General features: G+C 40.1%; 1 protein-coding gene and 1 pseudogene across 1 annotated transcript in view; one reads left to right on the forward strand and one right to left on the reverse strand.

Annotated features, from left to right (window-relative positions):
• The window catches only part of LOC134205616 (beta-1,4-mannosyltransferase egh), a 435,947-nt gene that overhangs the window by 270,077 nt on the left and 153,084 nt on the right, over positions 1–12,786 (forward strand). The gene's annotated exons all lie outside the window — the stretch shown is intronic.
• LOC134205612 (fl(2)d-associated complex component-like) overlaps positions 1–12,786 on the reverse strand; it is a 29,894-nt pseudogene that overhangs the window by 982 nt on the left and 16,126 nt on the right.

The following is a 12,786-nucleotide window of genomic DNA, read 5'->3' on the forward strand; positions in this document are numbered from 1 at the left end:
GTTTGATCATTGTGCAACCAAAATAATATTAATAATAACATGATAGATTACCTTTGAATTTGTTTTCTTCTTCTAATTCGCCGTCGGATATTTCCTCAAAGTCGAGATCCATTTCTTCCTTCAGTTCCTTATTAGCATGCAATTTGCCTGCTTCTTTTGAATCCTTCACTTCTGAGCTGTTGCCGCCCGAAGCAGCTTCAACATTACCATCGGGACGCTGAGCCGACAGCGGCTGAGTTCCTTCAGGGCCAGCATGCATTGGATTGCACGGATCCGGGACACCAGTATCGCCAGCATCTTGTTTGTTATCGCCAGCATTAGTTGATTCGTTCAGTTGATTTGTGATCTCCTAGAAGAGATTGAGAATTTATTATGTTCGGAAGATGGGAGTAATTATTTCAGAAAAACATAAATGGAATATAATAATGAAAACAACATACATATACATTTATGTAAAATGAGTAAAAATATCAATTGAACATAATAAAAAACTATAAAACCTAGTTCAGTATGAGTTGTAATTTTGATGTTCTAAGGAATCAACACCATACTTTAACAAATTCTGGTTAAATAATTAAAAGTGAAATGCTTTATGATAAAATTCTGCGCCTGTCCAGTGGTATAACAGATCTTTTACAATATTTACGATACTCCAAACTGTCCTTGAGCTCAGATCCTAATATTCAAATCGATCAACATGAAGATCTTTGATGTCCCCACTAGTTTTTTTTTTAATTAGAATAGCTCCACGGTATGTCATTACAATATTACAGACTCACTACGGAGTTCGTTGAACATCTACGTCATTCCAAACTGTCCTTGAGCTCCGATCATAATATTTAAATCGTTCAACAAGAAGATATACGATGCACCCACTATTTTTATGAGTTGGAATAGCTCCATGGTACGTCATTACAGCAATACAGACACACTACAGAATTCGCTGGACATTTATTACACGCCAAACCATCCTTGAGTACAGATCCTCATAATCAAATCGATCAACATGAAGATCATCGATGTCCCCATAAATTTTATGAGTTGGAATAACTCCATGGGACTTTGTTACACCATTATAGACAAACTTCAGAATTCTTTCGACAACTACGACACTCCAAACTGTCTTTGAGCTCAGATCTTAATATTCAAACCAATCAACGTGAAGATCTTCGATGTCCCCACTAGTTTTATGAGTTGGAATAGCTCCATGGTACGTAATTACAAAATTACAAACACAAAACAGAATTCGTTGAACATCTACGACACTCTAAACTGTCTTTGAGCTCAGATCCTAATATTCAAATCAATCAACATGAAGATCTTCGATGTCTCAAATATGTTTATGAGCTGCAATAGCTCCACGGGATTTCGTTGCACCATTATAGACATATGACAGAATTCGTTGAACATCTACGACACTCCAAACTGTCCTTGAGCTCAAGATCCTTATATTCAAATAGATCAACAAGAAGATCTTTGATGTCCCCACTATTTTAACGAGTTGGAATAGCTCCATGGGACTTCGTTACACCATCACAGACAAACTACAGAATTCGTTCGTCAACTACGATACTCCAAACTATCCTTGAGTACAGATCTGAATATTCAAATCAATCAACATGAAGATCTTCGATGTTCCCACTAGTTTTATGAGTTAGAATAGCTCCACGGTACGTCAATACAAAATTACAAACATAATACAGAATTCGTTGAACATCGACGACACTCCAAACTGTCCTTGAGCTCAGATTTTAATATTCGAATTGATCAACATGAAGATCTTCGATTTCCCCACTAGTTTTATGAGTTGGAATAGCTCCACGGTACGTCACTTCAACATTAAAAACACACTACAGAATTCGTTCGACATCTAACTCCAAGCTGTCCTTGAGCTCAGATCTTAATATTCAAATCGATCAACATGAAGATCTTCGATGTCCCCACTATTTTTATAAGTTGAAATAGCTCCACGGGCCCTCCTTAGCCTAGCGGTAAGATGCGCGGCTATAAAGCAAGACCATGTTGAGGGTAGCTGGGTTCGATTCCCGGTGCCGGTCTAGACCATTTTCGGTTTTAGAAAGGAAAGTGCTGCGTACCATCTTTGGTGGGGTGCAGATGGCGGACGGTACGTGGAGAAGGCGAATGAATCACGAGTTGCATGAGCTGCTGGGAGAACCATCCATCGTTCACACCGTGAAAATCGGACGACTACGGTGGGCCGGGCACGTAGCCAGAATGTCGGACAGTAACCCGGTGAAAATGGTTCAAAGATCCGATGGGCACAAGAAGGCGAGGTGCGCAGCGGACAAAGGGGATCGATCAGGTGGAAGATGACTTGCGGACCCTCTGTAGACTGCGTGGTTGGCGACGTGTAGCCATGAACCAAGCCGAATGGAGAATACTCTTATATACCGCACAGGTCACGTCGGCCTTAGTCTGAAAATAAATAATAGCGAGGCGGCAACATACCAGTGGGGGATGTAATGCCAATAAGAAGAAGAGAAGTTCCACGGGCGTTACACCATTATAGCCACATTAGCTTCAACATTACCATCGCCATAAAGTACGTCAAGCAAAACAATTACCATTTTCAACACCCCTCTCCCCTTCGTCACACTTGTTGTAATGAACCTCTAGTTTTTTTTTCATTCGTCACGCTGCTCAGACCCCCCGCTCCAATAAGGACGCACTTTGTGAATGGCCACCTTGCACAAATATCATCAAAAAAGGAGCGTTTCTCGAAAAAAACAATCACCAGTTTCCAGTCTACTATTTTTTTTTTTCGATGGAGAAGATTATTATTGAGAAACGTAATCATTGATGCATTGCTTCCAAAAAGTTTACCCCTAGTGTGCTGCATGTTTTCAGCAGTGTACCAGAACTTAAAGTGTCTCTTCGAATCTGATTGTTTTTGATGATTTCAGAACTAAAATGAAAGTTTTACTGAAGCACCTTCTGTTTACGATCTCCCAGAATCACATCAAATGGTTGCAGAGGAGCTGAGAAATAGATTTTTTCAACAACATGTTTCAGATATTAAATTTAATTTATTTTGGGATAAGTATGGTGAAAAGCGTTTGAAGTGAAATTATTCACACGTAAATTACTTTACTCTTACTTGTAAATGTTAGTCTTAGTACATACCACCTTCGTGCGATACTGAAACCAATTATATTGTCGATTGAATGTGTTGCGAGCTTTATTCGGTTCTAGGTACGCAATACTCATTTATTGGTTAGACTATCATCTCATGATACCCCTTGGTGGTTTCAATGCTTATAGAAATGTTAAACATATCGTACAACATACGTGATCATATAGAACCTCAAGCTCAAAACTCAATTGCAGTTCTGACTGAGGATACTGTAATATGTATAAAATATATAATATGTATAATAAGTTTGAAGCAAGTAAGTATGAGAGTGCCAACGTCTTCGAGGTGCAACTTACTCTAATTCTGATCGATTATGGAGTAGCAACAATTCACATGTACATCCGGTCAATCAAGATACGCTATGGTTCCCGTAGACCAAGCGAAACGAAAGAACAAAAAAAGTGGATGCAATGTTTGTGATCATAACAAAATGCTTTTTTTTCGTACGTACGTAAGTACTGTGTAATTATGTCCATTGGAGCAATTCCAACTAACCCGAGCAGCACAATTCAGACAAAAATGGTTGCATCAACTTTATTGTGACTGAATCTGGTAACAAATGAGTTGAAGTAACTTTTGTGGAACATGTGTGCTGCTAGGGAACAAGCAAGCTTCAGAACCTATGAATAACTCTACTGGTCTTTTAGACTTCTAGTATCTGAACTCATGTATGGTACCGTAGATATTCTGGGAATGTTATGGAATGTTTTGAAGTACCGTAGATATTTTGGGAATGTTGTAATTTTCATATACTGGTGTAATGATGTCTCCTGGGGTTTTTGCAACTAACACATAAGCTCAGTAGCCGTTGAATCAATCTGTTGGTCTTATAGACCCCCAAGATCTGAATTCAAGAATGGTTTGGAGTACCGTAAATATTCTGGAAAAATTGTATTGTGTATATACTGGTGTAATGATGTCCCGTGGGGCTTCACCAACTAACACACAAGCTCGGAAACCTATGAATCACTCTGTTGGTCTTGTAGACCTCCAATATCTGAGCTCAAGAATGCTTTGGAGTATCGTGGATATTCTGGGTATGTTGTATTATGTATATACTGGTGTAATGATGCAAATAGACTTTATCAACTAACACACAAGCTCGGAAACCTATAAATCACTCTGTTGGTACTGTAGACATCCAATATCTGAACTCAAGAATGATTTGGAGTACCACAGGAACTCTGCGAATGTTGTGATTTGTGCATACTGGTGTTATGATGTCCCGTGGGATTGCTCCAACTATCACACAAGCTCAGGACCCTATGAATCACTCTGTTTGTGTTGTAGACCTCCAATATCTGAACTCAAGAATGATTTGGAGTACCGCAGAAACTCTGAGAATGTTGTGATTTGTGCATACTGGTGTTATGATGTCCCGTGGGATTGCTCCAACTATCACACAAGCTCAGGACCTTATGAATCACTCTGTTTGTGTTGTAGACCTCCAATATCTGAACTCAAGAATGATTTGGAGTACCGCAGAAACTCTGAGAATGTTGTGATTTGTGCATACTGGTGTAATGATGTCCCGTGAGGTTGTTCCAACTATCACACCAGCTCAGGATTCTATGAATCACTCTGTTTGTGTTTTAGACCTCCAATATCTAAACTCAGGAATGATTTGGAGTACCGTAGCTATTCTGGGAATGTTGAATTCCTTATATACTGATGTAATAATGTTTCGTGGAGCTTCTCCAACTAACATACAAGCTCGGGAACCTTTTGAATTACTCTGTTGATCTTGTACACCTTCAAGATCTGAACTCAAGAATGGTTTGGAGTACCTTAAATATTCTGAGAATGTTGATTTTTTTATATACTGATGTAATAATGTCCCATGGGACTTCACCAACTAACACACAATCTCGGAATCGTATGAATCACTCTGTTAGTCTTGAAGATCTCCAATTTCTGAACTCAAGAATGATTTGGAGTACCACAGGAAATCTGGGAATGTTGTGATTTGTATATGCTGGTGTAATGAAGTCATATGGGGTTACTTCAACTAACACATAAGCTCAGGACCATATGAATCATTTTGTTGGTGTTGTAGACCTTCAATATCTGAACTCAAGAATGATTTGGAGTACCGCAGAAACTCTGAGAATGTTGTGATTTGTGCATACTGGTGTTATGATGTCCCGTGGGATTGCTCCAACTATCACACAAGCTCAGGACCCTATGAATCACTCTGTTTGTGTTGTAGACCTCCAATATCTGAACTCAAGAATGATTTGGAGTACCACAGGAACTCTGCGAATGTTGTGATTTGTGCATACTGGTGTTATGATGTCCCGTGGGATTGCTCCAACTATCACACAAGCTCAGGACCCTATGAATCACTCTGTTTGTGTTGTAGACCTCCAATATCTGAACTCAAGAATGATTTGGAGTACCGCAGAAACTCTGAGAATGTTGTGATTTGTGCATACTGGTGTAATGATGTCCCGTGAGGTTGTTCCAACTATCACACAAGCTCAGGACCATATGAATCACTCTGTTTGTGTTGTAGACCTCCAATATCTGAACTCAAGAATGATTTGGAGTACCGCAGAAACTCTGAGAATGTTGTGATTTGTGCATACTGGTGTAATGATGTCCCGTGAGGTTGTTCCAACTATCACACCAGCTCAGGATTCTATGAATCACTCTGTTTGTGTTTTAGACCTCCAATATCTAAACTCAGGAATGATTTGGAGTACCGTAGCTATTCTGGGAATGTTGAATTCCTTATACCGTGCACGCACCATACTTTGCGCAGTTAAGGAAATGCAAAATTGAATCAACTCGTACAACTTACAGAAAGTAGCTATCTGCCTGAAATAGTTTCCATGCTGTAGTATTATTATTATATTATTGTTTGAGAACTAAATTTGGTACAAAAATTCAAAATAAATAGTAAATTGAACTTCAAAGCAGACCCCTTATTATATGCCTAACTTTGCGCACATAACTTGGAAAATTTCTAACACGAAGCAAGCGTCTATCATACAATTTTTCATCCAAATTTTATTTTTTCAGCTAATACTACTATTACAATTTATGTTCATTCCATTTGTAGGCATATTTGAGCATATTTGAGAATATGGGGATGCCCGGCATTATTTTCTTATGATTCGACATACTTAGTATGTTTTCACGTCTGTTGGTGTATGTACAGCCTCATTTATGTACATTGGCCACAGCTAACAAAAGTACTTTTTTGCGTAAACCCTATTCCGACGAGGTATATCATAAATGTTGAAAATATCGAAGAAATACGAGTTGTGCGCAAAATTAGGTACACTGTATTGAAAAATTGTTCCTAACATTGCGCATCATATATTTTAAAGAAAAATGTAAATAACTAACCAAATTCTCATGAGATGGCTTCTACAATATTATAATTATTGGGTCCATGTGTAATCAGTTGTCAGCTAATATAAAAATTTACAAAAAATACAGTTTTTCGGGTAAACCGTCACTTGTCATTTGTGTTAAGAACACGCCATTTTGGTCATTTTCACTGTTTTTAGTACAAGTTTGGACTATTAAAATGAAAAATATGTCATTTAACAGCGAAAAAATGTATGCACTGTTATGATAGCATGTATATTGTGCTGACAAGTAATAATTATATTTCGAAATTCAGTTTAAACGCATTCTATTACAAAAATAACCGCAAAATGCGCAAAATTAGGAGCTGCGCAAAGTTGGGTGCGTGCACGGTATACTGATGTAATAATGTTTCGTGGAGCTTCCCCAACTAACACACAAGCTCGGGAACCTTTTGAATCATTTTGTTGATCATGTACACCTTCAAGATCTGAACTCAATAATGGTTTGGAGTACCTTAAATATTCTGAGAATGTTGTTTTTTTTTATATACTGATGTAATAATGTCCCATGGGACTTCACCAACTAACACACAAGCTCGGAAACGTATGAATCACTCTGTTAGTCTTTAAGATCTCCAATTTCTGAACTCAAGAATGATTTGGAGTACCGCAGGAACTCTGGGAATGTTGTGATTTGTATATACTGGTGTAATGAAGTCCTATGGGGTTGCTCCAACTAACACACAAGCTCAGGACCGTATGAATCACTCTGTTTGTGTTGTAGACCTCCAATATCTGAACTCAAGAATGATTTGGAGTACCGCAGAAACTCTGAGAATGTTGTGATTTGTGCATACTGGTGTTATGATGTCCCGTGGGATTGCTCCAACTATCACACAAGCTCAGGACCCTATGAATCACTCTGTTTGTGTTTTAGACCTCCAATATCTAAACTCAAGAATGATTTGGAGTACCGTAGCTATTCTGGGAATGTTGAATTCCTTATATACTGATGTAATAATGTTTCGTGGAGCTTCTCCAACTAACATACAAACTCGGGAACCTTTTGAATCACTCTGTTGATCTTGTACACCTTCAAGATCTGAACTCAAGAATGGTTTGGAGTACCTTAAATATTCTGAGAATGTTGTTTTTTTATATACTGATGTAATAATGTCCCATGGGACTTCACCAACTAACACACAAGCTCGAAAACGTATGAATCACTCTGTTAGTCTTTAAGATCTCCAATTTCTGAACTCAAGAATGATTTGGAGTACCGCAGGAACTCTGGGAATGTTGTGATTTGTATATACTGGTGTAATGATGTCCCATGGGGTTGCTCCAACTAACACACAAGCTCAGGACCGTATGAATCACTCTATCGGTGTTGTAGACCTTCAATATCTGAACTCAAGAATGGTTTGGAGTATCATAGCTATTCTGGGAGTGTTGGTTTTTCTTTAATTCTGAGGTGATGATGTCCCACGGAGCTTCTACAACTAACACACAAGCTCAGGAACCTATGAATCACTTTGTTGGTCTTGTGGACCTCCAAGATCTGAACTCGAGAATTGTTTGGAGTACCGTTGATGGTCTGGTAACACTGAGATTTAATAAAAATAGTTTAATTATGTTTCAAATACCATTTCCAACTTCAAAATAGGATTAAGGCCCCGTAAAACGCTTTGTTGTTTATGTAGATCATCAAGATCAGAACTCAAGGAATAAGGTTTGGAAGCCCTGCAAGATCTCAAAATAATTATTTTACCCCATATTTCAACTTTTTCATGGATAGCGTCCGTTTTTGAAGCAGTTTGTCTAAAATTTATGTTGAAACAAGACGTGAAAAAAATCCGTATTGAATAGGTTTGCTCAGTTTAAGGCAATGGAAGATATGATTCCTTACGTGATGAACTTATAAAATAAGAGAAAATCACGAAAAATAAAGATTTAAAAAATATGACCCCTTTTTTCAAATGATGCATTTTCCTGGCAGCAGAAAAGTTGTGGATATGAAGCCCCTGGATTAACAGCATAGAAGAAAGACCCCTAGGATTCAAAATCACTACGATTAGGTTGTTTAAAAACATAATATAATTAAATTCAAACTCAGTGTTGCAAGTCAGCTCACAGAAGGGGTGACTTGCAACACACATGATTTGTATATTATTTTATTTTATTTATTAGTTTTATTATTGTTGTATACCTGACTACAGAATAATCCCTAGTATGATGACGCATTCAAAGTATCGTATACTAGTAGAATGAGAAAATTCTTTTGTTTTAGAATTATGGAGAGAGAAACCTAAAAGTGTTGCAAGTCACACCGTTTGACAGTAGGAAATTTCAATTGGATTCAGAAATATTTTAGTGATGGCGCATAGCATTGGTGCCAACTGCCATAACGCATATAGAAAAAAATGAAATGCTCCAGAGCATAAACACAACGGCTTGACAGCGCAGCGTAGTTGTCGAAGCAATTCATTATGATATAGATTTTAGTTCAAACAGCGTGAAAAAGTCTGAACCGAGGAGATAAATTCAATGATGCGCAACCCACGTTCTTGATTGAGCGAAAGTCATCTATTAGTAACTCACGATGCTCTTATTGCTAGTTGTTATGTATTAGGTAGGCCGAATTTATCGTAGATTGCATACCCCGTCCAACCTGAATATAACCAAATTATATTGAAACTTATGGAAACCAAATGCGTCTGAATCACCTGGCATCACAGAAAACGTTCAGGTTCAGAATACGAGGTTTTGAACTGTATCGCAAAATAGATAACAGCATCACAAAAAAAAAGCCACAACACAACTAAAAGCAAAAAGATAACAAATTCAAACGGCTTACTCCGGTGCCGACACGAAACGACATTCCGATGTCGTCGAGATTCGCGTACAGATCAGGGATGGGTCCAATGGGACCCCCAATACACCCGTCATAGGATTTGTAGCGAGCTTTAGATAAAAAAGGACGCCTGGGTCCCGATGCGGAGGAAGATTGCTGTTGATTCGAGAGCTGTTGTGCGGTGGACTGCTGTGAATGATTTTGAAGCACCTGCGAAGGAATCATCACAGAGGACGAGCCACTGTGAATCATCGGGATGGATGCTGATGGAACTGCGGTGCAAAGCTGTTCAGTAGATCCTCCAGTAGCCTGTTTGGAGTTGGAGAAATCATCTTCCTATTCCGTGAGGCGCAAGGTCAATCCGTGCAGCATGAAGCAAAGAAATTAATACCGAGGGTCAACAAAACTGCTTTGAGGTACGGACCACAGATATGCATAGGGTGAACAATATAAATATTAGGGGATTTCCATTAAGTACATCAGGCAAACACTCTTCCCACTTCGTCGCACCTTTTGCATCAAACTTCTGAATTCATTGCATGAAGCGTGATGTACTTTATGGACAACCCCTTGCTGCACTTACCTCTTCTCTAGTCAAGATATCATCCGGGTCATCGCTAATTTCGCTGAGATTATCTTCATCCATTGGCTCAGGTGGAGGCACTACTGGTACGACAACTTTATCAGTAGTAGCATCCGCATTAACAGCCATTCTTGGGTCAACTACATCGGGAACGATCGGAACATCTGTAGTCTCGTTTCCTTCTGTAGTCCGTACGGAAGTCACACTGTCGGTAGGACCGGTGGAAGGCGTCATAGCTGCAGCTGGTTGGTTTTGACAATCCTCACTAGGGGGAGTTTCTACTGGCGGAAGAGCCGGTTGAACGAGAGGCGGAAGGTCATCCTCTTGCTTAGCTGTCGGTAATGTGGCTGCCGGTGCACTACTTTCAGGAATCAATGGTCCCGGTTGAGCTGGTCCTGGTTGATTCATTTGATTTGATGATCCTGGTCCTGGAGGCACAAGTGATTGTAATCCTTGTGGTGACTGTTGCTGTTGTTGATGGGGTGGGGGTTGATGCTGGTGTTGATGTTGAGGCCCAAGATTTTGGGGCGTGCGATTGATACTGTATTTATTCTGGTTTCCGAACCGACCTGGGCCGATAGCTACGTGTCCTTTGCGACCGTGACCGTGAAACATTGGCTGATGACCTTGATGTTGCCGTCGAAACATAGCATTGTCATTGCCGACTCTATCACCAAGTCTTCCCGCTAACTTATGACGAGGGCTGAAATCCATATCCTCTTTAGGTTTTCCATGCCAGTTTGATCCTTGGTTTGGCTCCGGGTGATTATGCTGCCAACGACGGCCGCCACCATGGTTATGTGTAGGCGGGCCGACGGCCGGATGGTCATCGTGCTCCCATGCCCGTTCTTTGAATTTCCAGTCTCCACGTTCCTTTTCGTTTACCCATCCATCAGCTTCTTTCCAGCGTGGTTCTTCCCAATTTCTAGATGGCCCTTGGTACTTATCTTGTTCGTGACCATGATTATGTGCTGCAGGACCATGATCGCGATTCCACTCTCGACCATGGTCGTCACGTCTGTCGTAACCGCGTGGTGGGCCACGATCTGGTTCACGCTCTCTTTCGCGCTCCCATTCTCTATCGAGCTCACGCCGTGGAGGAGGGTCATCTGGATACTCGTTACGAGCATAGTCATGGCCACGTCCTCTATCCCGCTCGTAAGCAGGGCCAGGGCGAGATTCGGGCTCTCTATAGTCTCGGGTGTCTCGAGCGGGCTGCGTGTTATGACGATCATATGGGCTATCACGACTTCTGGCACCTCGCACAATAGGAGTAACATACTCTCTATCCCTTGAACGACTACGTCGTTCATGGTGATTTGGAAATTCTGGAAAAGACATTGGAAAATTTATTTACGGTGGGAAAGTGGGTAAATGGGATAAGTGAAAAAAAAATCAAATATTTCAATAATAATGCTTCGGATATATCAATTTCACTTCACAATCCTACAAGGACATTCAAATCATTGCCCTGAATAAGTAAAACATGAAATAACGGACCATTTCAACAAGCAAGAAACAAGTTTGAGCATGAGCATGAGCATGAGCATGAGCATTATGACCGCACAATTCGTAGTTGCTACTCCGTGATTGACTAGAACTTGCGAAATTGTACAGAGAACACAATAAATGGGGCTTGGGACTAGCTACCCATTCTCAATGTACACGTTTCGGGAGCTCAAATATCTAAAGTCAATAACGGCGCCGGCCACGTCCTTACGGTCATATAGGAAGGGATGGATTGTTAGTCCGACTCTCGTTGCTACTAGAGACCGAGAACACCTCTGCATCTCCACGATTGTCTTGGGATAGGATATTGTTTTAGTTACAAAGGATAATTTATCTGGATTCACTTCGGTAAGTGATGCGATCTATGGGATGGGAAATAACACTCTCGCTGTCTGAAACTTTCATTTTCTGATTTATTCACTCACCCGCGCAAAGCAGAACAAAATTACGACGACCGGCCGATCGTTTTGCCTTCCGCACAAAGCAAAACTAAACTTCGATGACCGGCCGATCCGCTTACTGGAGAAACACGACCGGATAAGAAACAAACTTTCACTTTCTGATTTATTTACTCACCCGCACAAAGCAAAACTAAACTTTGACGACCGGTCGATCCGCTGACTGGAGAAACACGACCGGAGAAGAAACAAACTTTCACTTTCTCATTTCAACAAGCAAGAAACAAGTTTATTCACAAAATTTTATGAACAAGTTGTTTGGCGTATCAATGAATATCCTTCCCCTCGGATATGTTACCTTGCCGCGGTGGGTCGGCTTACGCCATTAGCACTGATATGGCAACCAAAGACATATCCTGTCGTAGTGGTATCACATGTTGACTATTTTTGTTTTGTGCCGCGTTACATATCTGGCATTGACGCACCAATTTACGGCATATGCATTTAATCCAACGGACATCGTGTCTGTTCTCGTTCGTTGTGAGTTCTCTTCTTTTCGGCAAATACTTTTCTGATGCGTTCCATGTGACGATGAGTTGTAGCCACGCTTATACTTAGCTAGCTAGGCATTTATTGCTACACAATGTATTCAAGACATTCGTAGGGAAATGACTACTGGATTCACTGAGTAGAAGTTTTTTCAAAACTAGGAACGTGGTGCCAGTCTTATTTTGTTATGTCTCACTTCGAAGAGCCATAATAAAAAATACCAAACATTATAATGATGGCATATGAACAATCTTATGACGGCTTCACTCTCGATAATGTTTATTAATAGTAGGGAATAGGCGTGATGAAGCTTTACTTTGCCACCGAAAAGTGAATCCTAAAGCTGACTCATAGCTGATCATTAGTACATTATAGATATTGACAGTTTAGAAATGATTAAGCTACTTCTTAGAACATAA

The sequence above is a fragment of the Armigeres subalbatus genome, chromosome 1 (genome assembly GCF_024139115.2).
Source record: "Armigeres subalbatus isolate Guangzhou_Male chromosome 1, GZ_Asu_2, whole genome shotgun sequence".
NCBI lineage: Eukaryota > Metazoa > Arthropoda > Insecta > Diptera > Culicidae > Armigeres > Armigeres subalbatus.